Genomic DNA, 26,459 nt, shown 5'->3' on the forward strand with positions numbered 1-26,459 from the left:
TCAACAAATCTATGTCCTCCTCCTCCAGTTAGACAATTCCTAGGGTGGCCCTTGCCTGGTGCCATATAAACTGCATCTTTTGGAGATATGCAGGCTGTGCTTCCCCCCCAGGGGCCTGTCTGCTCTCACCTGCCTGCAAACAGCACCTCAGCCCAGCTGCACATTTGGTTGGAGAGAGGAAAGAAGGGAGAGGTGGGAAGGAGGGGAGGCTGCAGAGTCAGGCCCTACAGAGAGGTCCATTCTCTGTCTGCCTGACCCCAAACAATCACAGAATCATAGAATGGGCTGGGTTGGAAGGGAGCTCAGAGCTCATCAAGTCCAACCCTTGACCCACTCCCCCGTGGTTCCCAGCCCATGGCACTGAGTGCCACATCCAGGCTCTTTTGAAATATCTCCAGGGATGGAGAATCCACCCCTTCCCTGGGCAGCCCATTCCAATGGCTGAGCACCCTCTCAGTGAAGAAATTCTTTCTTCACATGGCAAAGGGCCATGGCTGGCTGGGGGATGTGATGCACATAACCCAGAGGAGGGCTCTGGGCTGCTCATCCCATCAGCACAGTCCCAGGATTTCCTCCAGGCTTCTGCCTTCTGGCATCCTGGGTTTGGTGTACACCAGGAGATCATGAACCCTCCTGAAAAGGCACCCCCAGAAACACAGCAGAGCTGCTGAGCTGCTTTGCCAGCCCAGGGCCACAGGTACCTCTCTCTGAGAGGCTGGAAGTGGCATGCAGGCTGGAGAGATTTTCAGGAGCAGCAGGCATGGCAGCAGCATCCTGAGCAGCATTTTAATCACAGACCCAAGGGCTTTGCTGGGGCTGCTCCTCTCCAGAAACTTCCTTGTCAGCAAAGACCACTGCAGAGATGTCTGAGAGTGGCTGTGGGATGCTGAGGAGTCAGCAAAAGCCTTGGGGAGAGGGGGGGGAAGAGCAGTCCCAGCCCCATGGCTGATCCCAGGGCAAGCACAGGGTGCAAGACTCCTCTGTGCACCCCTTGGCTCTGCAAAGCTGACCGAGGATGGGGCTGCACGGACTGAGAGAGCCCAGGCAGAGTCTGTCTCATAAAAAAAATGCCTGCCCCAGGCATGCTCCCTGCATGGCTCCTGGCCAGACACATTAAATCCTCCTGTTTCTCCCTCCCATGGTGAGGCCCCAGCAGGGACACTCCATCCAGCTCTGGGCATCAGCTCAGGGAGAGAGGACACAGAAACTGGCCAGGGCAACCTAAAAGGGGACAGGAATACTCAGGAATCCTTTGGCACCCTTAGGAGGAAAGCAAGGCAGCTCAGGGTGTTTATCCTGGAGAGCAAAAAGCTGGGCAGAGGCAATATCAGTCTGGAATTGCATGAAAATGGAAGGGAGCAGCATGTCCTCTGTTACAGCCCTGCCAAGCATCCTCTGGGGTAAAAACACAGAATTTTTGCTGTGAGCTGCTGATCCCCCAGGCTGGGGGGCAGCTCTGCCCACTTGTCCCACTGAAGTTACCCCATGCAGAACCCTGCAGAGAGGCAGGAACTCACCTACAGGGTCTCCAGGCTGGGGGGCTGGAGCCAAAACCTAAGTGGGGGTGGTTTGGATGCAGACAAATGGAGCAAAGATGTCAAAACACACTGAGCAATAAAGCACCAGGCCCAGGAAGAGCAAGTGAAAAAGATTCAGCTACCCAACAGTCTCCACAGAGAGATGTGCAGAGAGGCAATCTGCAGCCCAGGACTCTCACATGGCAATCCCAGGAAATATTGGAAGTAGATTAAAGCTGACAGCTGAGGCTGGAGCATTAGGGAAATGGCAGCAACACGAATGGTTTTGACTTCCCGAGGAAATGCAGGTCAGCTCTGGGGGGGTTCACCTGGTTTCTTCCTGCAGCTCCTCTGGCCTCATTCCCTGCCCCACGGAGCAATTCCTACCCCTCTGGATCCCCAGCAGCTCCCAGCCACGTTTCCTCCATCCTAACCTCACATGGGCACACATGTGTGCTGCTGCTCCAAGGCAGGCAGCTGCCTGTGGGTCTGCAGGGAATATTTTACAGTCACTGCATCCAGACAGCAGTTCCCTTCCCTGCTGCCCTGGCACTCAATAGCAACGCAGGCACCGAGTCATGGAAAGAAAAAATGTGTTCAATGCCTCCCCTGCCCCTGGACACTTCTCCCTTGTGCACAGCCAGGCATGTGGAAATCATTGCCCGGAGACCAGAGCTGCATTTCAGCAACCATCAGAGTGGTTTAGTGTAAAGCTGGCTGCTAAGGCAAGGAAAACTGGAAAATGGGGCCCATGCTTTGCTGCCCAGCATCTGATCATCCTGGGGGCTGGAGAGGCACCCACTGCTGGCTTTGGGAGGGTGGTGGCTGCTGCTCAGTGTCAGGCTGAGACCTTGCCTGGTGCTAAACAAATGGTGCAGGGGCTGTAGGGCACCCTCATTTAACAACATCCCCCTCCTGGTTACATCTCTGTAGGGCACCTGCAGCTCTGCTGACTCTGAAAGGGTCAAAAAGCAAAACAAAAGGGGTATTGTGGTTCCTGTTTCACAGGGAGGTGAAGTGAGGAGCAGGAGAAATGGAGACAGGGTCAGATATCCTTGTTCACAGAGACCACTGCTTGTTCCTCAAGGTCCCACAGATCCCTAACAACATTCCTGGCAGAGCCCAACTGATCTGCAATCTGCTCTTGTCCCACAAAAGAATTGAAACCCTGAGAGCACAAATCACCCTGAAATGGAACTCGGTGCAAATAATTCACCATGCTGCATGCAGAACCAACTCACCAGCCACAAAGTACAGGTGGCCAAAACATAGCTGGCCCTGGCAACCAAACAGGCCAATTGCAAAGCAGTGAATCCAGCCACATCTCCTCTTCATTTTGCCTGTCTGGCATCACTATAACAACATACACACCAATCCACACCAGAGATTCACACCCTTAGCAACCAGGAGCTGCCCAATTGCAAAAAAAGCAAATATTATACACCAAGTATTTCCTTTCACAAGTGTGCACAACTCCAGCAGGATGCTGGCTAAAGCCAGGAAGCTACCCAGGGCACAAGGGGCACCAAAGAAAGCTTTTCCCCAGCAAGTGGCTCTGGAAGAAAAGCACCCAGTGATGTCAGTGGGGTCCCTGGAGGGGACTTTGGCCTTTGGTGCTGGCATTTCACTTGAGGCTGCCTGTCCCCTCCTCCCTGTCCCACAGCAGAGAGAGGAAGGCTCAGTGCAAAGGTGGGGATGGCAGGCTGGACAACAGAGGTCTTGGCTCCAGCCATGAGCCCTGGAGAAAGTGACCAAAAGTGCTTTGTTGGGAGGTTTCCAGAGGGGGTCAGCAGTTTTTTAACAGGAGTTAAAGCACCTGAGCTCTGCAGAAAGGAGCCCAGGCACCAGTGCTGCTGGTCAAAAGTATCTGAAAGTTGTCCCCAAAGGAGTTGGCTCCTGTGAGTGAACCTTGTCCCTCATCACCCTGTGTGAAGCAAGTGTAGGGAGGAGATAAGCTGAGGTTTTTTTCAGAGAACAATCTATTTGTCTCCCACTGACTCACTGCCAAGCTTCCCCTTTCCAAGGGGTGAGCAGTCAGTCCTCTGGACTGGGAAGAGGTGAGTAAGGGAATCAGGGGCTTGGATCTCTGCTTCCTCTCGGGAGCAAGGAGCACCAGGGTTAAAGTTCTGTAGGGGAATGAGCAAACCCAACAGATCAGGTGCTTCTCTTCACCAGTGGACACCAGCACAGTGCCTGGGGCTTTCCTGCCAACAGAAAGTGGGAGTCCCTGTTTGGATCCACACCAGCAGTACAAAAAAATACCCAGTGATTAAGAAGAGAGCATCAGATGGGGCTTTCCAGACCAGACCAGTAAGATCCTTATTAGCAAGATGCAATCCTTTAGCCTGGGCAGTGCAGGAGGTCTGGCTGGAGAATAATAAGGATGCTTCTATCCACAGGGCTGGATGGAAAGGGAGGAGCCCCAGCAGCAGGCTGGCACCATTCAGCAAGAACAGCTTGGGTGGCACCAGAAAGGGACTCCCTCACTGCTGCCTCTGACAACCTCAGGATGCTAAGCCAGAATTTGCTGCTTGCCTCACAGTCTGTTTGCTATTTTCAGCCCAAATGAGGAATCCAGCCCAGCTTTAGCTTCCCAAAACATTGATGCAGGCAGAAACTTCAGCGGGCGTTAGAGGGATGCTAAAGGCCAGAACATTTCCAAAGAAAAAAAACCCAAGAAAGGTCTTGAACTGCAGTGCTGGTCACATGTACAGTGGGGACACAAAGCAGAACTTCCCTGAGAGGGCTGAAATTGCAGGGATTTGCCCAAGAAAGCTGCTTGCCTTAGCTGGGAGTGGGTGCAGTGCCACCTCCGTGCTGGTGCTGGTGCCAGCCAGGCTGGCAGTGTCTGGGAACCCCTCCAGCCCCCACGGGGCTATCGAGGGGACTGGAGCTGCTGTTCACCCCCCAGTGCCTGCTAACCAGGCAGACACCCCCCACCTCTGCTCCTGTAATTAAGGAACTGGAGCAGATGGCATCCGAGTTAGCTGGAAAGAGGAAAATCTCAGCCACAGCTGCTGCTTGCTGTGAGCAAGTCCTTCCCTTCCCTTTTAGGCAAGGCAGGAGGGTGACAGCTCCTGGGATCAGGGGACAGGGTGCTGCAGGCACAGCATCCCCCAAAGACTCCCAGCTGGGGGTTGGGGGCTACTGGGAGAGCAGCCTCTAATAGGGTGTGAGCCACAGGCTGGGCAGTGGGAAAGAAGCCTGCACTGGAATATGGGATACTGGAAAACTGCTCCAGTTTTCTGCCTCCACAAAAAAAACCCAAAAAACAAAACCACCAAACCAAGCAAAAAAAAAACCCCAAAACCCCACCAAAAACAAAACAAAATAAAACAAAACAAAAAAAACCAAAACCAAAACAAAAAAGCTCCCCCCAAAAAGAAACCAAAAAAAAGACCAAACAAAAACCCAAAACACCACAAAAAACCCAAAATACCCACAAAACCCCCACAAAACCCCACAACATTTGCATGCTGTTTTGTGCTGCTTCTCCCCTGGGTGAACACAAACCTGGGTGGTGCAGGCAGGGCAGGACCTTGCCCCCTCCTTCCCAGCTGGCAAACACACACACACACACACACACACACACACACACACACACACACACACACACGTGTGCTCCAGCAGCAAAGGTTATGATGGGCAGAGAGAAATTCCTGGAGAGTGGTGAAACTCAGAAGCAAAGCTTTGCAGGACAGTCCCAGGGAAGCCCCTGAGCACCCCAGGGAGAGCCCAGAGCCCAGCACAGCACTGGTTCTGTTCTGGGATGGGGAGGGGAGGGGGGTGGGCTGCCTGCCCCTGATGGGGAAAGGGTTTTGGGCTCAGAATTTGCTTTCATAGAATCCCAGAATGGGCTGGGTTGGAAGGGAGCTCAGAGCTCATCAAGTCCAAGCCTTGCTCCACTCCCCCCGTGGTTCCCAGCCCATGGCACTGAGTGCCACATCCAGGCTCTTTTGAAATATCTCCAGGGATGGAGAATCCACCCCTTCCCTGGGCAGCCCATTCCAAGGTCTGATCACCCTCTCCAGAAAGAAATTCTTTCTAATGTCCAACCTAAACCTCCCCTGGCACAACTTGAGACCTCTTGTGCCCTCTTGTCTTGCTGAGAGTTGCCTGGGAAAAGAGCCCAACCCCCCCCTGGCTCCAACCTCCTTTCAGGGAGTTGGAGAGAGTGATGAGGTCTCCCCTGAGCCTCCTCTTCTCCAGCCTTTAATTGGTGCTGAAGCATCTGCCCAGGAGAAAAGCAGCAGCAGGCTGGTGGAGGCAGCTCCCTGCAAGGCAGTCTCTGGGGAGAATCCCCAGCACAAGCTGAGTGCACCTATTATTTCATTAGCTCTGGAATTCCCCAGCCAATAAGTGCTCTGCCGGCATGCTGAGTCTCCTCTTCTGCTCACATGCTGCAGACCTGCTCTGAACAGCCTGAAATCATCCTCCCTGACAGGCTGCAGAGAAACTTTCCTGCTGACTTCTCCTGGCTTGAAGAGGCTCAAGATTCATACTGACAGATGCTGAGTGCTCTATGGCTGGGGCAGTCCCAGCCCTGGGGCTCAGTCTACTCCTGCCCTTCACTGGTTTGGTTTTCTGGGCTTGGTTTGGTTTTCTGAGCTCTGAACTTCCACAGAATCCTGAGATCCCTGGGGTCTGTGCAGCACACCTGGGAGCCAGGGCTCCTCACCTCCACATCCAGCCCCCAGCACCACCAAAGGGGTCTCAGGACCCTGGATGTAAGCTCTGTCTTTGCAGTCGTTTCCAGCCCTGGGGTAAAGCATGAGGTTGCTCCTTTCTGTCCCAAAAAGCTTCACCAGAAGCCTTCCTGAATCCTGAAGCACAGAAAAAGGACTCTGGAGGCTCACCCAGTCGTGGTGCTTCATCCAAGCCAGATGCTCTGACCCAGAGGAAGATGTCCTAGGGCTGGAGGCTGGGCTTGGGCATTTCAAGCCTTGCAAAACAAGCAAAGAGCTCCCCAGGCTCCAGCTGCAGCCAAGGGGGCTCTCAGAGGGACATCAAAGTGCCCAACATCTCCTCTGTAAAATGGGGTGGGCTGGAGGGGATGGATGGGATGGTACCAGTGCAGCCCCCAGGAGGTTCTGGAAATCAGAGCAACCCTGGTGCTGTGCTTTGCTCTCCCCTCCCTGAGCCTTGGAGAGATCCAGCACTGACCCAACATCTGCCAGCACAGGCATTCCTGTAGGCCAGGCAGTGATGCCAGTAATTTGGGCTAAATAAGGCACTTCTGAAAAATTCAATAAAAAAAAGAAAAAAGGCAATGGACAGGTTTAAGGCAGTGCTGCTCTGGCTAAATCTGTTCTCATGGTATTGTCCCACAGATTAAATCAATTAGCACCAGAGGAGAGGTCTGCATTTGCAGACCTGAGCCTGATCCTCCTCGTGCTCATCCTGATTCAAGTCAGGAATAACTGGAGTCCCTAAAACCACTTTGATGTAGAACTGAGAGTGAGAGGAAAATACCAGTTCTGTTACCCAGCATCCAGCCTTCCCTCTCTTGGTTTACTGCTATTCAAAAACCCCTTGGGTATAACCAACTTATTTTTAGCTGTTTACTTATTAAACAAACACAAAGAAAAACTAAATGTCAAGGCATTTTTGCATACCAAGCTGGACACTGCACATTTATTCAGTCACTTCCAGGGATGCTGGACCAAGCTACTTCTCTGCTCTGGAGCCAGGGGGGGAGCAGGGCCAGCCAAGGAATGTGGGTCCTGCCTAGAAGCTGGTGATTCTCTTAATCCCCCCCAACATCTGGAAGCCAAGCACCTCCTGGCTGTGGCATCACCTGTTAAAGTGATGTATATATGGTAAAGTGGCTGTATATATGATCTCCTTCCTGGCTTTTACCTTATTTAACCTCTCCATGCCCCTGGCTAACAAGGAAATGTCCAACTTCAGTGTCACAAGTGGAAAAGAGGTGAAGGGACTTGCCCAAGGCCAATGGAACAGCACAGCAGCAAAAAGGAGCCCTCCAGGACAGAGGGGACACTCAGACCCCTTCCACTCCCACTAAGCCCTTTATCCTCAGAGTCCCACTTATAAAATACTTCAGGGAAACGTTTGCTTTTAGCCTGGGCCCTGGGGTTCTGCAGGAGAGGGGAGTTTTATTTCACAAGCCATAGGGAATGACGTTTTGGGGGGTTTTGTCCCCAACCTGCTTTGTGCCAGCCCCTGGGTGGCACCATCCAGGCTCTCTCAGCAGGGAAAACCCCAGCTGGTGTCTCCCATCAGCTGAGCCCTCCCTGCAGGCTGCTGCCTGGCATCCAGCAGCGTGCCAGTGATTCCTGCCTGGCATCCAGCAGCATGCCAGTGATTCCTGCCTGGCAGGGAGGGCTGGAGCAGCTGTCTGCTCCCCCAGGGAGATAAGGCACAGCTGATTATCTGTGACTCAGCACCCCCAGCCCCTGCCACCCGTGACAAACGTGGCACGGGTGTGATGCCAATGCCAAGTGGCAACCTGTGTCACCACCCCTGCTCCTGGCAGTGTCACCTGCCTGCTGCTGGGCCCAGGGGAAAGCACTGCTCCTCCTGAGCTGGCTCTGCCAGACTCCCAGCCCCAGAGCTCCTGGCTGGACTCTGAGCATCAGGATGTGGTGCTTGGGGAGACAGATGGACGAACATCTGGAGAGCAGTGAAAGGAGAGTGGGCTGCACAGAGCTGCCACAAAGCCAGGTGTCCAGGAGGTCTGTTTTGAGAAGGAAAAAGTGGAACCTGCTCACATCTCCAGGATGGATGAGCTGAGTAACCTGGGGCCCAGAATTTACACACGAATGAAGTTACAGAAATGAAGTTCCACACAAATGAAGTTCCACACATCCCTATGGAGCGAGCACAGGGGGTCCAGAGCATGTGCTCCTTCCCTTCTGCCTCTGAGGAGCAGAACACAGCCCTCTTCCCCAGCTAACATCATAAATACTTGTAGGAACCTTTTTCTGGAGAAGGGGCTTTTCCCCTTCAGACCTGTGCCCTGATTTGATCCCTCTGAGCTCCTTGGCATCCTTGCTCCCCCTGCTCGGTTCACAGAAAGGCTCCGGAGGCATCGCAGGAGTTTTTGGAAAATGCTTCCACCTCGTGGCCCTCTGGAGAACTGACTGGCTGGGAAATGCCTGGCAGGGACCCAAACAAGGTCACTCACACCTCCTCTGCTACATCCACTGCTTTTCACCCAGGCTGAGCTGGGGCACCCAGAACCTCCCCGCTCAGCCCTGGCACCGCCTGGGTGCTGCTGCCAGGGGTGCACATCCCAGCAGGGAGCAGGCAGCAGAGCCCAGGCTTCCCAGACCCCTTCCCAGAGGGCAGGGACCAGCTGGTGCATCCCATAGGATTGGCACAAACGGCTGCAGGGCTGAGGAGGAGCCCCCGGGTCCCGTGGGTGCACACACCTAGGCACACAAGTGCTTGCAAAAACTCAGCCTGGGGCACCTCTTCTGTTTTGGGCACCTCTTCCGTTTTGGGACAGCATCACCACTCCTGGTTCCCCTCCAAAATCTGCCTGCACGGTCAGGAGGGGTGGGGAAGGAGTGGAAAAGCCTTGAGGACAGGGCAGTAACTGAGGACGTTGGGACATTCAGAACTTCACCATGCAACCTACCCCGGGCTGTGGAAAATCATAGAATCCTAGAATGGGCTGGGTTGGAAGGGACCTCAGAGCTCATCAAGTCCAACCCTTGCTCCACTCCCCCCGTGGTTCCCAGCCCATGGCACTGAGTGCCACATCCAGGCTCTTTTGAAATAGCTCCAGGGATGGAGAATCCACCCCTTCCCTGGGCAGCCCATTCCAATGGCTGAGCACCCTCTCCAGAAAGAAATTCTTTCTAATGTCCAACCTAAACCTCCCCTGGCACAACTTGAGACCTCTTGTGCCCTCTTGTCTTGCTGAGAGTTGCCTGGGAAAAGAGCCCAACCCCCCCCTGGCTCCAACCTCCTTTCAGGGAGTTGGAGAGAGTGATGAGGTCTCCCCTGAGCCTCCTCTTCTCCAGCCTCAACACCCCCAGCTCCCTCAGCCCTTCCTCACAGGACTTGTGCTGGATCCCTTCCCAGCCTCCTTGCTCTTCTCTGGACCTGCTCCAGCACCTCAATCTCCTTCCTGAGCTGAGGGGCCCAGAACTGGACACAGGACTCAAGCTGTGGCCTCCCCAGGGCTGAGCACAGGGGCAGAATCCCTTCCCTGGACCTGCTGGCCACGCTGTTCCTGAGCCAGCCCAGGATGCCATTGGCCTTCTTGGCCACCTGGGCACACTGCTGGCTCCTCTTCAGCTTCCTGGCAATCCAGACTCCCAGCTCCCTTTCTGCCACTCTGTGCCCAGCCTGGACCTTCCCATGGGGTTGTTGTGGCCAAAGTGCAGGACCCAGCACTTGGAATGTTGAACCTCATCCCGTTGGGATCAGCCCAACTCTCCGGTCTGTCCAGGTCCCTCTGCAGAGCCCTCCTGCCTTCCAGCTGATCCACACTCCCCCCAGCTTGGTGTCATCTGCAAACTTGCTGATGATGGAGGGAGAGGGGGTCCCAGCCCTCTGGGGGGTCCCATCCCAATTCCGCTGCCAACAGAGTCTGCAGCACCAGGCAGCTCACTTCTGCTCTGCTGTAGGAGCATCCTGGGCTTTAATGCTCCAGGAAAAACCCAGCAGCTTGCACACAGATTTCCCATGAAGTCACTGAAGTTTTGGCTGCTCATTGCAAAGGGTCAGGATCAAACATCTGCAATTTTTTTCCTGGGCCAAAACTGTTACAATTCACATTAAATATTTTTAAGACAAAGATCCCTCTTTTGCAATTCTCAGGCGCCTTCACATTCCTCCCATGGGCAGCCTCTTGTCCTGCTGCCCGCTAGTGGGTGGATTTTGGAAAAACACAAAAACCTGGCAGCACCTTCCCCCCCTTCATGCTTCCACCAGGTAGCAAGGCTGTGGTTTATCTCTCTGAAATAGCCCCAAGGATGGACAACTGTCCCCAAAATGCTGCCCTCTATGGAGCTCAGCTTTAAAAATATGGATTTTACACAATCTAAGCACTCTTGTGCAGTTTTCTCAACATTAACTACAGCTGAGCAGCCCTGCAGCTTGCAAGGCTGTAAAACCTGGGCAGCCAGGGATGCAGGACACAGCCTGAGTGTATTACTGAGAGTGTCTCAGATTTCTTGCACTACTCAGCAATTTTGCAGGAACTCACCACACTGCTCAGCCAAGTGCTAAGGAGATCTGCCCCTCACAAGAAATACAACAAAAATACAACAGAAATGCAACAGAAATGCAACAGAAATGCCTCATGTTCACCAGCAGCTGTACCTGTTCTTGGAGGTTTGCCTCTAGCCAGGGCACTGAGGTCTTGAGCTGCAGGAAGCAAAGTCCCAGGTCTGGAGATGTGGCTGAAATCTTCATCCTGTGCACCAAAGAAATATCAGTTAGTTCCCACGTAACTAATGGGAGGCTCTTGGATGCTCTTGGAACCTCGGGGTCTACTGGAGAACAAACCAAATGGAAGGATTTCCCTGATGGCATCTGCTGTCCTACTGACCCCCCTCTGTCTCAACAAAGGTGAATGATGGAGTGTCTGCTGGGCATGAGTGAGACTCAGCTTTGTTCTGTAACAGCAGCAGCTTAAAGTGATTACATTTTTAGTAGTTTTTCCTTTTGTTCAGAAACAAAGCCCATGAAGATGGCAAATCCATTTGCCATGCTCCTTCTGTGCAAAACACAACGTGATTGTTCCTTCTAATGCCAGCCAGAGGACCTGAGAGCCATGGTGATGTTGCAGTGAGACAGCAGAGCTGGGTTAGAGGTTCAAGCACATCCTCACAGAGGCAGCAGCTGCTTCTCCACAATCATTCATCGACCACAACCCACCAGGCAAAGGGCTCCTTGCTCTCCGTGCTGTCTCTGCACCCAGGACCACACGCAGAGCCAGCAGGGCCTTGCTAATGTGAGATGAAGTGAAAGCAATGACATTCCTGCTGTCACAGCCTGTGCTGCACGTCTGAGAAACCTTTCAGCAAAAGAGACAACCAGGCTGCTCAGACACACCATCCCCGACCCAGCCTCAGCCTGAACAGTCTGCAGAGTGAAAGCTATTCCTGTGAGGAATCAGTGATTAATGCAGAAGAGTGAGCAGACCTGTTCACTGAACAGATCTGCAAGCTCAGTCTATGCTGTTGGGAATGGTGTCTGTTACCCAAGAGACACAGCACGGCTCCAGGGATTTGTCGAGAGGGGTGGACTAATTTTTCCTATTTTTTAAGGACCACAGATTTTGCAGGAAAAGTGGCTGGAGTTGCAGAGTGAGCTTCTCCAGCCGGGCCTGAGTCCAACTCAATGACTCTACCTGTGTTTGCAGAGAGCCTGGGAGAGCAGCCCTGCAGAAAGTCTGAGTTCTGGCATTGCCACTGATGTAAAGGTTCAGCTATTCCACTTGGCAAGATGGGTCCTGCACGGGGCTGCCATGTAACAGGTAGGCAGCATCAGAAAGAGGATTATAGTCTGGATCCTCTTCCCAGCAACAGCTCTCACCCGTCCTGACTTAGGGAGAGGCAGCTTTGAAGGCAGGAAGCTGCTCTCCCTGCCCTGGCTGGGGCTCAAACGAAGAGCTCCCCGTTAAGGAGGAGGAAGAAGGGAAGTTGAGCCCATCCGGCCAGTTGGCAGGTCAAGGATCTCCTGGGGGTTAATCAAAGCCCTGCTAAAGCACGGTGAGGAACCTGCCAGTCTCCATACGGAACGCCATCCCCAGGAAATTAAAAATCATTCACCATATGCTGCGTGGCACGGGGAGGGCACGGGGAGCTCGAACAGCGTTTGCATCTGCCCGTGCGGCCCCAGGAGGGGTGGGTAGTGCAAGAGTGCCACGGGGGGGGGGTCATAACCCAGCAATAAGTCCCCTCCTTCCCCCACCTTCCTGACTCGGTGCTGGAAGGAGAGCGATGGGGAAATAAGGGGAGCGGAGGGGAGGGATGACACATGTTCAGCCCAGCCCAGTGGCAGAGCAGCCGGAGAGGCAGAGCCAATAGCTGCTTTTCATGCTCCCTGAGTCCGTGTCCACCTCCACCCCGCCTCGAGTCCTTAAGTTGCAGCTTTTAACTACCTCGGTGTTCAAAGGAAAGATGATGCTCAGCGTGAACAGAAGGAAGAGCCTGCTGACAGGTGGACAGCACGGACACTGACCCCGGCAGTGCTGGCTGCTGAGAGAGGTACGTGCCTTCCAAGGCAGGGATCCGAAAGCAATCGCATTTGGGATGCAAACTCAGAGCAGACTTTAATTTTCCAGCAGGGGGAATATGGAAATCTGGCTCCCTCCAAATGATTCATTCCCCCTTCCCACCACCGCCACCTCCCCTCCCCCTGTGTCCTCTCCCCATCCCTCCCGGCACAAAACACTTTGCTGCAGTCTCTCTCCATCTGGGTGCCTCGATGTTGGGTGTCTCGGTGTTCCCGGGAGTGGAGGCTCGGAGGGAGCATCAGGAGCATCAGGGTGGTGGCCACGGGGTGGATGTGCTCTGGACCTGGGGGACTGGCAGGTTGGCTTGTGCCAGGCACTGAGCGGGGATCCCAGCTGGTAAGAACCATCCTTGGGGAGCCAGGCACTGCCCTGCCCAGCAGATGGGTGCTGGGGATGAAACCAGGGGCTCACCCAAACCTCTGCCTGTTCCCTGACAAGTGCTCGGTGCTCCCAGGGGAGAGAGGGAAGGGAGGGAAGGGCAGGGAGGGACTCAGGGACATCGGAGGAGTTAAGACTCTCAGCTCCCAGGGCTTTGTGCTCAGAGGACCCTGAGCCAGAGCTGTGTTCATCTCATCCCTGTCCTGAACAGGCACCGGTTTGGGGAGGGGGGAGGAAGAGGGGCCTGGCTGGAGGGTGCCTGTTGGATGGCTGGTGGTGCAGGGCAGGACTGTTGTTTGCTGTGTTGGGGGGTCCCCTCTCCTCCTGGCTGGGAGAGTGTCCAAACTGCTGCTTGGCCATTGTAGCTGAAGGGTCCTCAACAACTGTCTGGGTGGCACCTGTCTGGGTTGGCAGAGGGAGGTGACCCAGTGGGGCAAAATCCCATGTCTGGTGTTAGAAAAAAGTGAGTTCTCTCTCGTTGCCAGGAGGGAGGTGTTCAGGGCTTGTCATCCCCAGGATTTCTGTGTAATTTGGTCTCACATTCACAAACACAGAGCTGTTTCCTCAGATGTCAAGGAGAATTAAAAAGGGGGGAGTTGTGGGAGTCTCCCAGTCAGGGTTAGAAGGATCTGCCTGGCTCCTGGGTAGTGTGGGAGAACTTTTTTGTGGTCTCGAGAAGAAGAGAGCAGCACACGTGTGATACACTGAGCTCAGTTTGGGTCTGTCCCATCCCGGGGAGGGACACGGGGCAGGATGCTGAGACGGAGCTGCTGGTTGCCAGTGTTCCTGTTTTCCTTTTCCATGCTCCCTGGTGCCGGACCTGGTTCCTGTGGCCGTGCCGGTACCAACATTGTTTAACAAACCCTTTCGGAGCTGGTGCCATCAGGTGGCGCTTGGGAATAGGCAGCGTGGCTGTGGGAGCCCGGGAGCAAACACTTGTTGCTGCGAGCTGCAGATCGCATGGGGCAGGGGGAAAAGTGGCCCCCAGACCCACTGGACACCCCAGCCCACACCTCCGGTCCCACCGACTCTGGGACATGGCACAGAAAGAGAGGAAAGGCTCTCTGTAAGCACTGGGAGGGACGTGCAGGGCATCTCTGCTGTGTAGAGTGAGTGTGAAAGCTTTTTCTGGTGCTGAAATGTGTGAGTGGAATTATAGATGATTTCTTCAGATGCATCCTTGTCTGGCATGTGACTTCAGCCCTGTCACCTCCTTGTCAGGCTTTGTTTGTGCCAGTGGCTCCGTGCACACAGGGTGACACGGGTCTCTGAAGGAGGGAAAAGTTTCTGGGCATTCTGGAGAGTTTTGTACTTTCAGGACCATTTTTTTACTGTCATCCAGATGCAGGGCAGTGCAGTGCACCACGTACCTCTTTTGTGCTGATGAACCTCCTGCTCTTGGACTGGGACACCCAGAGCAAAACCTGCAGCTGAGCCAGTCCAAACCATCCCAAAGGCCAGAGCTGGGCTTGGGCAGTTGTCCATCCCAGGGCAGGTACTAAAGTTCATCACCAAGTCCCATGCGATGCTCCCCAGAGCAGGATGGGCTGCAGGGCATGCAGCAAGGCAGAGTGCAGCCCTGCTCCATCCCACCTGCAGAGAAGTGTCCTTGGTTTTTGGGGACAGCATCAGGCAGAGGCAGCCGAGGGGCAGCCAGGACCGGAGCAGCAGGACACCTTCCAGTCTGGGTATCTCTGCACGGTTCTGCTCTCCCCTTCCAGGGTCAGTGAGGGTTTAGTCCCAACCCCGAGGGCCGACACAGCCCAGAGCACAGCACAGCCCTCCTGGCCTCAAGGATAACCCTCCCACTGACTTCAAAGACAAGGCATGCTTGAGAGGACAAAGAGAAGCATTGTAACATAATGCTTCGGGACATTATTAGGTACAGAAGTTATTTGCAGAGATCCCGAATGTAAAAACCATTTTTGCAGCCTAGCTGAAGCAAACAGAGGACAGATGGAAGCTGAGGAAGAAAAGAGCTGCTCAAACTAAAGTAAGAGCATCCACATCGGGGTTTGCATCCCGTTTCACTGAACTGGATCGAATGCAACTTTCCCTGGGTGACAAAAAAGGTGCAATCTCAGCTCAGAGGCTACACCAATGGGGACATGGGTGCAAAAGGCTTGCCTGCCAGGACAGAGCTATGAGCCAGCACTTTTTGGTGCCCTCAGAGTGGTGCAAACCCTGGGGCACAGCTGCTTTGCTCAGGTAGGATCAGCTGTCTCTCCAGGCAGCTCATCCCAAGGACCAGCAGGCTGGTGGCATCACTCGGGCTCCCTGAGGAGTTTGGTGTTACCAGCAGCAGCCCCGGGCCCAGCCCAAGGGAGCACGTCCCCTGTTCATCAGCATTTAATTAAAGGACATGCTGACATTTGGAAATCAGAAACAACTCTCCTGTGTGGGCTGCCTCCCTGTGCTGCTGCCTCTTCTCTGAATCACTCCCTGACATTTTGCCAGATTAGGATGTGACTCTCCTCTCTCTCTCTCCTTCCTTCCTTATAAAAATAAATTGAAAAGGAGATGCGAAGCCACCGCTGCTCCTGAGGGAGAGGACGTAAGGGACTGGGTTTCGCTGGGGAAAAACTCCTTTATTGGTGTCCTACAAAGGCCCAGGGCAGGTTTTGGCACGGCAGGTGCTGAGGCAGGGGGTACTCACCGTGTGGGGCTGGGACAACTGCTTCTCCCTCTCCAAAGAGCCGTGAGGCACCGCGGGTCCCCGCAGCAGCCCCAGGTGATGTGCCTGAAGGAACCCAAAAGCAGAGGGTGTGAATGCCTTGCGGGGGAGCGGGGATGTCCCTGCAGCAACCACCAGGATGGACCCTTGGGGACCCCAGGGGAGGGCAGGACCAGGACCCAGGGAGATGTTCAGTGCCTCCACCTCGGAGCCGACCGCACCGCTCCTCAGAGTGACCCTGGCTGAGGGCGGGGGTGCGTGTCGTGGGCTCTGTGTGTGCGGGGGAAAAGCTGCCTGCAACCCGCCCTGGGGGGGCCATTTCCTTACGGGCCGACCCTCCTGCCCGCCGGCTGGGACCCCTATGCCCTCCCTCACCTTCCTCAACTTCCTCACGCCCCTCACGGAGCCTCCTTCCCCCCTCACCTCTCCTCTCACCTCAGGCTCTTCCCGCCTCGTCTGCAGCCCCGCGCCTGCCGCCCCCCGCGTGCTCCCCGGGAGCCTCGCGTGTACCCCTCGTGTGCCCCTCATGAACACCTCGTGTACCCCGCGTGTGCCCCGCATGCACTTCGCATGTGCCCCCGCGTGCACCCCGCGTGTACACCTCGTGTGCCCCTCATGCACCCCTCGTGTACACCTCGTGTACCCTCCCCGGTGCTGTCGCCGCAGGGCCCGGGCCAGCGCTGTCCCGCGGCCCCGGGGTCCCCGTGCGGGACAGTGGGGAGGGGGATGGAGGGATGGGGGGAAAGGGGGGCGATCCCTGCAGCCCCCCCAACCCCCGGCCCTCTCTCCCTTTCCATCACACACACACACACAGCCCCCCCCTCCTTCAGGTGACCCCCCCGCCTCCCGCACCTTCTGCTGCTCTTGAAACCGGGCCAGCGGTTCTGTTTATCTGTCAGCCAGGGCTGGGGAAACGCAAACAGCGAGTGAAGGGGGGGTTGGGAGAAAAGAGATTGGGGGGGGGGGAGGGCGGAGAGAGAGGAGGGGGGGAACCCTCACCGTTCGCTTCCCCTCGGCTGCTCATTTCAACCTTCTTTCAAGCAGAAATTACTCACATTAATCAAGAGTGAGAACGTGTGCGCAGCCCTGCAGATTTGGCAGCGCGGAATCAAATTCCATCAGGAGCAGCGGGAGGACGGGAGCCTCTATCTCCGCTGTGCACGGCCTAATAGAGCCGTTGCCAGAGGAAATTGGATCTGAGAGCTCCCCGAAATTAATCTACCCTTTAAAAAAAATGCCAGGAGATCTACATGACAAATGAGCGCTCGCAAGGGAAACTGGTGCAAACATCCAGCCCCTCGGATCAGCCTGGATCCACATGGAAAGAGGGAAATGAGCAGCCCCAGAATCTGAGGGGTCCCTGTGGCCAGGGCAGGGGGCTCTGGAGGTGCCCCAGATGTCTACTGGGGACAAAAAAGCTCCTGGGACAGGGGAGAGTGTCCAGTGAGGCCACACAGGACCGTGGGGCAGCACCAGGAGCTGCCATAGAATCCCAGCCTGGTTTGGGTTGGAAGGGACCTTAAAGCTCATCCAGTGCCACCCCTGCCATGGGCAGGGACACCTCCCCCAGCCCAGGGGGCTCCAAGCCCCATCCAACCTCCAACACTGCCAGGGATGGGGCAGCCACAGCTTCTGGGGGCAACCTGAGCTCCCCACAATCACCCCAAAGAATTTCTTCCTAAGATCTGCTGTAAATCTCCCCTCTTTGGGGCAGCAGGGCAGAGGGGGGCAGGTGGAGGCTCCTGGCTCAAGCTGAGGCGCAGGTGCTGCAGCTCTCTTGGCTTTGATGGAGCTGCTGCTGCTGCTTCAAGGTGATTGCTACTTTATTGGCTTATTTTTAGCCATGAGCCTGAGAATAAGATGGATGGATCTTGTCTTGGGCAAGAATTTGGCTCGCTGCAGGATTCCAGGTACAGGGAGAGAGCAACTGCTTGGAAAGCTGCCCTGGAAACAACTGAGGGAGCTTGCACCAGGGAAAAGAAAACTTGGCTGGGCTGGTGCTGGGCACTGAACCCTTGGGCCAAGCTGGTCCTAAGTGCTTTGAGGAACTGAGAAGTGCTCATAGCACAACCCTTGGCTTCTCTCTGCGCCAGAGGAATGTCCCCGTGGAGGGAAGTGCAGAAGTTCTGGGACACTGCACACGAGTGGGGTTTGCAAACTCCGTGGGGGCTGTGTGGTTGCAACTGGGCAAACCAGGCTTTCCGTGGTGGTTTTTGCTCCCTGAGGAAATGCACTTCTGTGGGGCTTTGGTGCAGGAGGTTTGTGCAGTTGTCTACAGAAAATAAGCAGCCAGATGTCAGGTTATTACAGCAAAGGGGAAGTGAAATACCCAGGTAGGCAGATGAGGAAGAGTGTGAGCTTGTTGAACACATCATCAGGTGTGTGTAGATGGTGTGTGGCAACACCTCTGGGTCTCCCCAGGGCCATGGGCACCCGTGTTTTCCCAGGAGCAGTACTTGGGGTGTCCTATGTTCCAGCCTGGCTGCCTTTGGTGTGGGAGCTGTGGCCAGAGAGGCCACGGGGGATATTGATTAGTTTTATAGTGTAACCTGACAGAGCCTATTCTGGTGATGCAATGAAGATGGATGATCCCATCCCCCCTGCCGTGGTGCTTTGAGGAAAGGGAAAATTATTTGCTGCATCCTGGAGGGATGCTCTGTGGTCCTCCATGCCTCCCTCCTGTACCTTATCTAATTTCCACCTCTCTTGCTGGTTTTTTTTTTTTATTCTTTCCATCCTGATGCCTCTCTGCAGTCTCTCCTCACAGCACCCACCATTGCAGTGGGTGCTCAGAGGTGGATGTGGTGCTCATACTGGGGGGCAGATGAGCCAGGTCCCAAACCAGTGGGGTGCAGAGCTCTCTGCAGGGCTGAGCTGCCCAAGATGGAAAATTCTCCCTCTGGGGTTCAACACAGAGACCTGATCCAGCCTCATGCCACAGATGACTTCTCCATCCTCCTCTGCTTTCATTCCCTGCCTCATGTTCTTCACCCCCTGCCTTTGCTTCTCCCACGAGCACCCATTTCACGTGTCCCTCCTCCTCAGAGCCAGGGACAGGGCAGCTCATCCAACACATCCCAACTCCAGCACGGGGGCAGAGACCCCTGCAGAGGAGCCCTGCTGGTAAACCCACTCCATGAGCTGGAAGCCTCATCCCAGGACCTGTTAAATGTCAAGTGAGCTCAGCTCTATGAGGCTGATGAGCTCTTTTCACAGCCTGATCAGAGCATTTTGGGAACCTTAGGCAGTGTTTTTCCCTCCACTGACCAACAGCTGTGAATCCATCTTTATGGTAACACCAAGCTCAAACATTCACATGCCAGAAGGCAGCTATGTGGAGTCATAAAAATGATTTAAAATTGGTTAGGGTTTTGAAAGAAAAAAAAAAAAAAAGAGAACACTCATACATTTTCAGGTCTTTATTTATTTTGTAGCTTTCAATCTTTAGGATTCATGTTTTCAGGCTTTTCTCAACAAACAACACAGTGGGAAATGCTGAAGCATTTTTCTGTAAGAGCTGAGAATCCTCCAGAATCACAGGGCTGCAGGAAGGAAAAAAAAATCCCAACTTCTGTATCACACAAGATATGATCTCCAGAGCTGCCAGCCAACACCCCCTGCAACATCTCTACTACATCTCCAAAAACCTTGAGTCTCACTGCTGTTATCTGTCAGATCCAAACCCTTCTCAGAGCTGATGTTTGAAGGGATCCTCTGGGCTGACCTGACACAGGGTGATGTCCAGCAGCTCCCTTGCTTCCAGCTGAGCTGCATCCAAGGAAAACCCCCCAGACCTGGAACAAAAATTTCTGGGGATGCCCCCGTGTTTAATTGCAGCTTCTGTTTTAAAGCTTTGAGCCTGTTAAGGCTGTTTTGGTGTGGGATCTCTGGTGTTCCCATAGATGCCCTGGGCACCAGCCAACCAAGTTCCCTGGAAAACCAAGGAGGAAATCATTCTGTAGCCAACATGTGATGCCTTTCCATCCTTGTGAGCCCCCTGGGATATTTAGGGCAGAGTGATTATTCTTTTTCTCAGCTGAGGGAACCAATTTCATAAATGCTTCAACTCCACCATTAGCAGAGACCTGGCCACAGCATTAGGGATGAGGGGTAACCACAGTGCCCTGCAGTTCTGGAGAAAACAAATCAAAAAATCAGGCACTTCAGGTACCTGCCTGGCTGTCACTGGCTGCAGAAGTGCTGTGAACACAGAGATGAACATTTTTACATTTTTACAGTCCTTCCACTGTCCCCAGCCTGCTTTTCTGGGGACTTTTGGAAGATTTGGAAGGGTTGATGCAGGGGGGCAAACTCCAGGCACTGAGGAGAACATCCTTATGTATTCACAGCCAGCTTCTCCTCCTGCTCCCAGCTCACTTCTTTAGCCCAGCATCTGGCAAAGTTGTCTACCATGGGCAAAGCAAACATTGCTGCCTGTGGCTTGCCAGGCTGACAGTTCCTGTGAGAGCAGCCCCACGAGCAGCATTTCTTGGTGCTAGTTGGCTCACAAAGGGAAGAAATGGAAGCAAATCTTACATGACACATTTATTTTTGTCATCTATTTATTAGCTCAGAGCAAAAGTCCTGCTGCGCTGCATGATGGGGATTATGCAAATGAGGGACATCAAGACAATTAAAAAAAAAAGCCCAAGTGAGCACAATGTCAGAGCTGAGCAGATGCTGAGGGACTGCACAGCCCCCCCGGCTGCCCCAGAAACACAGCTGGACCACCAGCCCTGTGCCCACCACCACCACCACCGTGTCACCCTGCCCAGGTGCTCCTGCTCCTCCTCTGCTTCCTGCAGACCACCCAGCCAAGCAGATTCGTTAGGCCCATTAATTAATGAGCTGCCCAAGACGTTTTCCAGCCTCTCACGGGGCTTCATTCTGCCTCTTCTCTCTTAGGGAGAAGGATGCTCAGGGTGGCCCCTGCTGCATCCTCAGCCCGTCGCAGGCACTCACCTAAACCAATGCAGCCAAAATCGGTTCTGAGGCTAAACCGGGGCAGAATTTGGGTTTGCTGAGGGGGCAGACAGCAGAGAGGGTCCTTGTCCCCTGCAAGGGACCTCCCGGCTACCCGGAGGAGCCCAACGCCCCGTGTCCCAGCAGAGGGGACAGGGTGAGGTAATGCTGGGCTCACGTTTGGGTCGGGCGGTGCCACGGGAGGAGGATCTGGCTCGTTTCATGGGTCTGAAGCCTGGCTAAATCCCTGCTGAATCACCCGCCGTTACACTGACGGCTCGGGATTTATGACAGCTAAAGTGGATGGAGAGAAACGAGCAGAGAGAAAAGAAAAGAAAAAAAAAAAAAAAGTCCCAAATCTGCCTCGTCTTTGCTTCTGCAAGCCCCGGAGGACTCGGGCTGTGTGTTTGGGGATTTAATCCTGTCTGAAACCCTCGGTTTTGAGGCGGAGGTGGAGGAAGAGCTTAAGGTAGCTGAAGTGCACGTTGATAGCTGTATCCAAGCACAGCTCCTGCCCCGGCGGCTCTTGGAAGTGGAAAAACGCCGTTTCCCAAAAGGCTGTGGAGACCTCGGGCAGGCTGGAGCTCGGGGACACGGAAAGATGCAGGGAGCAGCCGGGGAAACACGCTTCCATCCTCACTCCGCTAATTACACTCATTAGGGAAGGAATGCTGCCTCCGATTTCAAGCTATCCCAGCTATTTTTAATTGCCCTGCCTGCTGAAAGCACACACCGGAGCACTCGGGCGGATTTTTTTTTTTAATTTTTTTTTTTTTTTTTTTTTCCTGGAAGCGGGTTATTTTCTCCACCCAGGTCAGAGGCTCTTTTGTGTCTGCCTGGCTGGGAGACGGGGCCGAAGACAAAGCGGAAAAAGGGAGAAAGGAGGAGAGAGAGGCGACATGGGGACAGCCGGCATCCCTGCCCCGGGCGGGGGGCAGCGAGGGGGGAGCCGTGCCCGGGGGGTCCCGGCCACCGGCTCGGGGCTGTGCGGGGACTGAGAAGCTGCGGGTGGAGAGGAGCAGAGGGGATGCAGCTCTTTGCTTGGCTCCAAGGGGGAGAACACACGAAAGACGGGAGGTAATTTATTCCCTAACCTCAGATTGGGGTTGCGGGCGGCCGTCCCCAGCCGGAATGGGAGGGGAGGCCCCTTCCCATCGCCCTTTCCACCCCCCCCTTCTCTCCCCGCAGCCACACACAGCCTCCCAATCCCTTTACAATTAGGAAGACACCTATTCAGCACCGCTCCGGCATCGCTGGGCTTTTGTTCCTTCTCTTCTCTGCTGGCAAAAGCTCTTCTTTTCCCCTCCGCACGGCTCTGCGCAGCGCTCGGCGGTTTCTTGAGTCTCTTTTCATCATCCCCACCCAAGGGTCGCCGTCCCGCTGAAGTCCCACGATCGAGGCGGCAGGGAGGAAAAAAAAAAAAAAACCAAGCCAACAAAAAACCACCACACCAAAACCAACAAAAAAGGAGCTAAAAAAAAAAAAAAAGTAAGACAGCTTTTTTTTTTTCTCTTTCTTTCTTTCTTGCTTTGTTTGAAGTCTTGCCCGGAGGAGTTGTGTGTGCCAGAGAGGCGATGGGCATTTGTATGAGCACATGCAAACTACACACCTGCATCCACCCTGGGTCCCCTGGGCACCCAGCACCCTCACAGCCCCCCCGGGCCCTGAACTCTGTGGGCAGTGCCTGCCTGTGAGCATCCCGGGGCGATTGAAGTCCTTTATCTGCTTCTTGTGGTTGGTGAGAATGCGTTGCTGTATATAAGTGTGCAAATAGAGATATTTACATCTGTTCACACCGTGTCCTGGCTAATGCCCGGCGTTTGCTTGCAGTTGTTACGAGGTGAGCTGAAAGAATTGAAATTTTCTTTGGTTTAGGTGAGAATCATCAGCAAATGGCCAAAATTCAACAATAGGAGTAAAGATGTGTGCATATTTATTCATGTTGACACACAACTACGTGCAACAACGCATCTTCAGGGATTTAGCAGCTCAGTGACACAGAAACTCTTGAGCTGCTGGGTTTTGGTATGAAGTGTGCACTCGAATGAGGGTTCCTGCGTGTGGATAGAACTTTGTGTCCGTGGATGATGAGTTCTCTGCCTTGTTCAGATACCACACACGAAGTGGGGGGGTTCGGTGTGGGGCTGGGTATGGCCCCTGTGAGCCAGGGGGGCTCTGGGGTGTCAGTGGTGTCAGTAAAGGAGGCTTCAGGTCCTCTGGTTTGTGCCTGGGTGGAAATGGATGGCTGGATCCTCCTCAGCCATGGGGAGAAGCTGTTTGCCTGTGTCTGCAAACACTTCTGCCTGGCCTGGAACGGGCATAAAATCCCTGCCTCAGCCCCGACTGCAGGCAAAGAGCAACTCCGCCTGCTTCAAAGTGTGTTTTGCTTTCTGATGAGTGTGAGCTGAAGGGCCAGGAGCAGATTTCTAAGTGCTTGTGCCTTGATGGTTAATCCCTGACTCCTGGCAGGGAGCAGCAGGGATGCTGGTGTGGCTGGAGGAGCTGGGAGGGGGGCTGCACCGGAGCAATCCTGGCTGCAAACTTGCAGCTCCAGCAAGGGCAGAGCAGGGAGGGAGCCTCTCCGGGTTCTCTCCGATGAGGTAATCCCAAAGATAAGGGAAGTGGTGCATGTACGAACCTGAGCGGTGATGTCAGCGAGGGGAAAGGCAATTAATTACTTGGAGATAGGAACTGCCTTGGGTTTTGGTGTCATTTGATTCCTGCCCTTATTCCAGGCGTGTTTGGGGTATGGAAGCCAAAGGGACTCCGGTGGTGGGGTCCTGAGGGCTGGCAGGGTTTGGAGGGGCCAAATGGTTTATGCTGGGATTTGGGCAGAGTATCCGTGTGTTTGTGCCTGGGTGCTCTTGCTTCTCTGGGCTGTGAAAACCCATTAAGGAGAAAAAGAATTTCTCTCTGCTGGAAGGTTTTGGTATGGGGGGATGAGGGGTGGGCTGCAGAGCCCCTCGAGATCCCTTCTGAGGACCAGACAGGGCATATCCAAAGGGATGTGTCCCCTCCTGGCTTTTGCAGATGTCTGTGTCCCCAGGGAGTGGTGACAGACCTTCAGCAACTGGGCTGGGATGGTTCAGGCAGAGATCAGGCTTGGGGCACCTTCACACCATGGTTATGGGGCTCCCCATGGGGTTCATCTTCCCTCCAGCTGTGGCTGTCCCTAGGGAGGAAGCAATGGGACCCTGGGTGTCCTGTCCTGCAGGGTGAGGTCTCCAGAGTGGAAAAGAGAGAATTCTCCACCAGAATTCCTCCTCGTGCTAATAGGTGTCACATTATATCACGAGTGCCCCAGTGACTTGCCAGCAGAACATGACAAATCACTGGTAACAGTGAACAGCAGCAGAGAAAATACAAATATCCCACGTCTGCATCACCTTGAGCCTGGCATGGAGGCTACAGCCACGATGCCCCCCAAACCCCACCACTCAAGTCATACAGACCACCCAGGGATGTCACCAGGGATGTCACCGTGCCCTCCCAGGGGCTGTCATGTGCTGTCCCTTAAGGACCTTGTGCCTTGCACATGCACAGGGACAAGGTGACAGCTCCCACATGCAGACACCCTCATCCCATCCCTTTTCCACCCCTGTCACCCCAGCTCTGGCTAATCCTCTCCAGCTGGCAGTGGGGAGCATCAGTGGGGACACATGGGGGGTGCCACCCCAGCCCCATGGCTCTGCCAGCATCCCTGCCTTCATCTGCCACCTCTCCCTGCCTCACCATCCACATTCTGAATCCTGAGGGGAATCCCCAGTGGGAAGCACACCCGTGTCCTGCACTGCAGCCAGATGGGGCTTCACAGGTTGGGAATATCTGCCAGGAACCCTCCCTTGTGTGCACAGGTTCAGCCAGGAGGACTCTGGGGGTCAGTGGTGTCAGTAAAGGAGGCTGCAGGTCCTCTGGTTTGTGTCTGGGTGGAAATGGGTGGTTGGATCCTCCTCAGCCATGGGGAGAAGCTGTGGTGTGATCCCAGCTGAGGGCTGAGGGCTGCTCTGTTCCTGTCCCAGGAGGGAGACATTTCCTGGGGCTTGTTAAGAACTGTTTGGGATGATGGAGCCACATGTAAAGGGGATCTGGGGCCTGGTCTGGGAGGGGAAGGACACCTTAGCAGGTCCATGTCTGTCATCAGTGGATTCAGCCCTGATTTATGATGGGGGGAGATGAATTGATCTCTTTTGTCCCCAAGTGTGTGCCAAGGGTGCTGTCCCTGAAGTCACAGGAGCCACCCGAGGCAGGTTTGAACCTGGGGAAGTGTCTGGGGCCACACTCATTCCTTTGCTTTCTATCTCTGGGCCCCTGAATCCCTCCATCTCTTTGTCCCCTTTGCTTCAGCCTCTCCTGATCACTGAACCTTTCCCTTCAGCTCCTGGGTTTCCCTCTCTCTCCATTACCAAGTGGAAGTTGCTGGAGATCCCAGGGTGTCCCCCTGCTCCGGGGGCTGTGGGGGCTGCAGCCCCTGCCCTGGAGGGTCCTTTGCTCATCAGCCCTGGGTGCTCCTCTGGTAAACTCAGACAAATTACCCCCGGTTGCTGCGGTGCCTTCCTTGCAGCCCGGATTTAATTACAGCTGGGGCTGCGGGAGCTGAAATATCTGTGAGCTGGAATGTGCTAAAAGGCCCGGGAGGATCTTGTTAGCGAGTGACTTACCTGGATTCCCGACTTGCATTTGCCCTCTCTTAATGGGCTGCGTGGCAAATTGATGGCGAGTTTGCAGGAACGGGTCTGGGTCGTTATCTCTGATCTCTTCACCTTGCAAGAGTCACAATTTCTCAGTTTGTACCCAAAGCTGGCTGCTACAAACTCACTGGATTTGCAAAATATTCCTCTCTGGCTCAAACTTTACTGTTCCAGCCTGAATTGCTGCTCTCTAGATCAACCTCAGGCACCCAGGGAAAAGTCAGTCCTGCAGGACCCGGTGCTGGGCTGAGCTGAGCATCCTTGTGGGCAGAAAGGAAAGTCCAAAAGTAGCCAGGATGAAAATGCTTTTTCTCTCCTTGGAACAAATCAGACCCTGTGGTTTGGAAGGAGCGTGGGACTGCGTGTGCACCTGCAAAATCAGGACTATTTTGGCCTTTCCTAGGCCTGTGGATTTTCTGTGGCTGCCAGAGCATCCTGTGAAGGGAGCCTGGGCTCTGTCTGGTCTCTCCAGAATGCCACATGCAGCACCTGCTGCCAGGTTCTGGTTGCTGCTGCTGCTGCAAACGTGGGTTTGTTAAAGATGTTTCTCCCGTGGGTCTTGCTGAGGAAGCTGCAGACAGTGTGGTCTGCCAGGCAGACACCTCCTTTGGATCTGGGTTGCTTTCCTGAGCTCACTGTTAAGGATGTGCTGCCTGACCTGGGGTGTTACTTGACCCCCCCTTTTCTTACTGCCTGTAAGAGCTGGGGATTTATGTAGCATCTGGAAAGATTTGGGTTCTATCTGTTTTGTTAAAGCAGCTATGAGTGCAAAATCAGGTGATGAGAAAGCTGTTTAAAATCCACAAGTAACCCCAGTATTGCCCTGTCTTTGGGACACAGTAGTGACAGGCAGTGGGCACCTTTGGCTGTTCAGGGGACTGACTGACACAACAGAGGCAGCTGAGCCTCCTCTTCCCCAAACAGATGTTTCTATAAAGCCAGAAAGCCCAACCATGAGGACTCTGAGGAGGAGGTAATGCACGCTGAAGGCTGGGAAATGACATTGTTACAATGACAAATAT

The 26,459-nt window shown here is 54.4% G+C and overlaps 1 protein-coding gene and 2 long non-coding RNA genes across 3 annotated transcripts in view; 2 read left to right on the forward strand and 1 right to left on the reverse strand.

Annotated features, from left to right (window-relative positions):
- Positions 1 to 26,459, reverse strand: part of CDK18 (cyclin dependent kinase 18) — a 193,794-nt gene that overhangs the window by 36,428 nt on the left and 130,907 nt on the right. The gene's annotated exons all lie outside the window — the stretch shown is intronic.
- Positions 3,519 to 4,251, forward strand: LOC139807575 (uncharacterized). Its single transcript, XR_011730616.1, has 3 exons — positions 3,519 to 3,574; positions 3,693 to 3,827; positions 3,917 to 4,251. It is a non-coding gene; the product is annotated as an uncharacterized lncRNA (long non-coding RNA).
- LOC139807407 (uncharacterized) lies at positions 21,036 to 22,542 on the forward strand. The gene is made up of 2 exons (XR_011730544.1): positions 21,036 to 21,826; positions 21,938 to 22,542. It is a non-coding gene; the product is annotated as an uncharacterized lncRNA (long non-coding RNA).

Source organism: Heliangelus exortis, chromosome 25 (assembly GCF_036169615.1).
Source record: "Heliangelus exortis chromosome 25, bHelExo1.hap1, whole genome shotgun sequence".
In the NCBI taxonomy this organism is placed as follows: Eukaryota; Metazoa; Chordata; class Aves; order Apodiformes; family Trochilidae; genus Heliangelus; species Heliangelus exortis.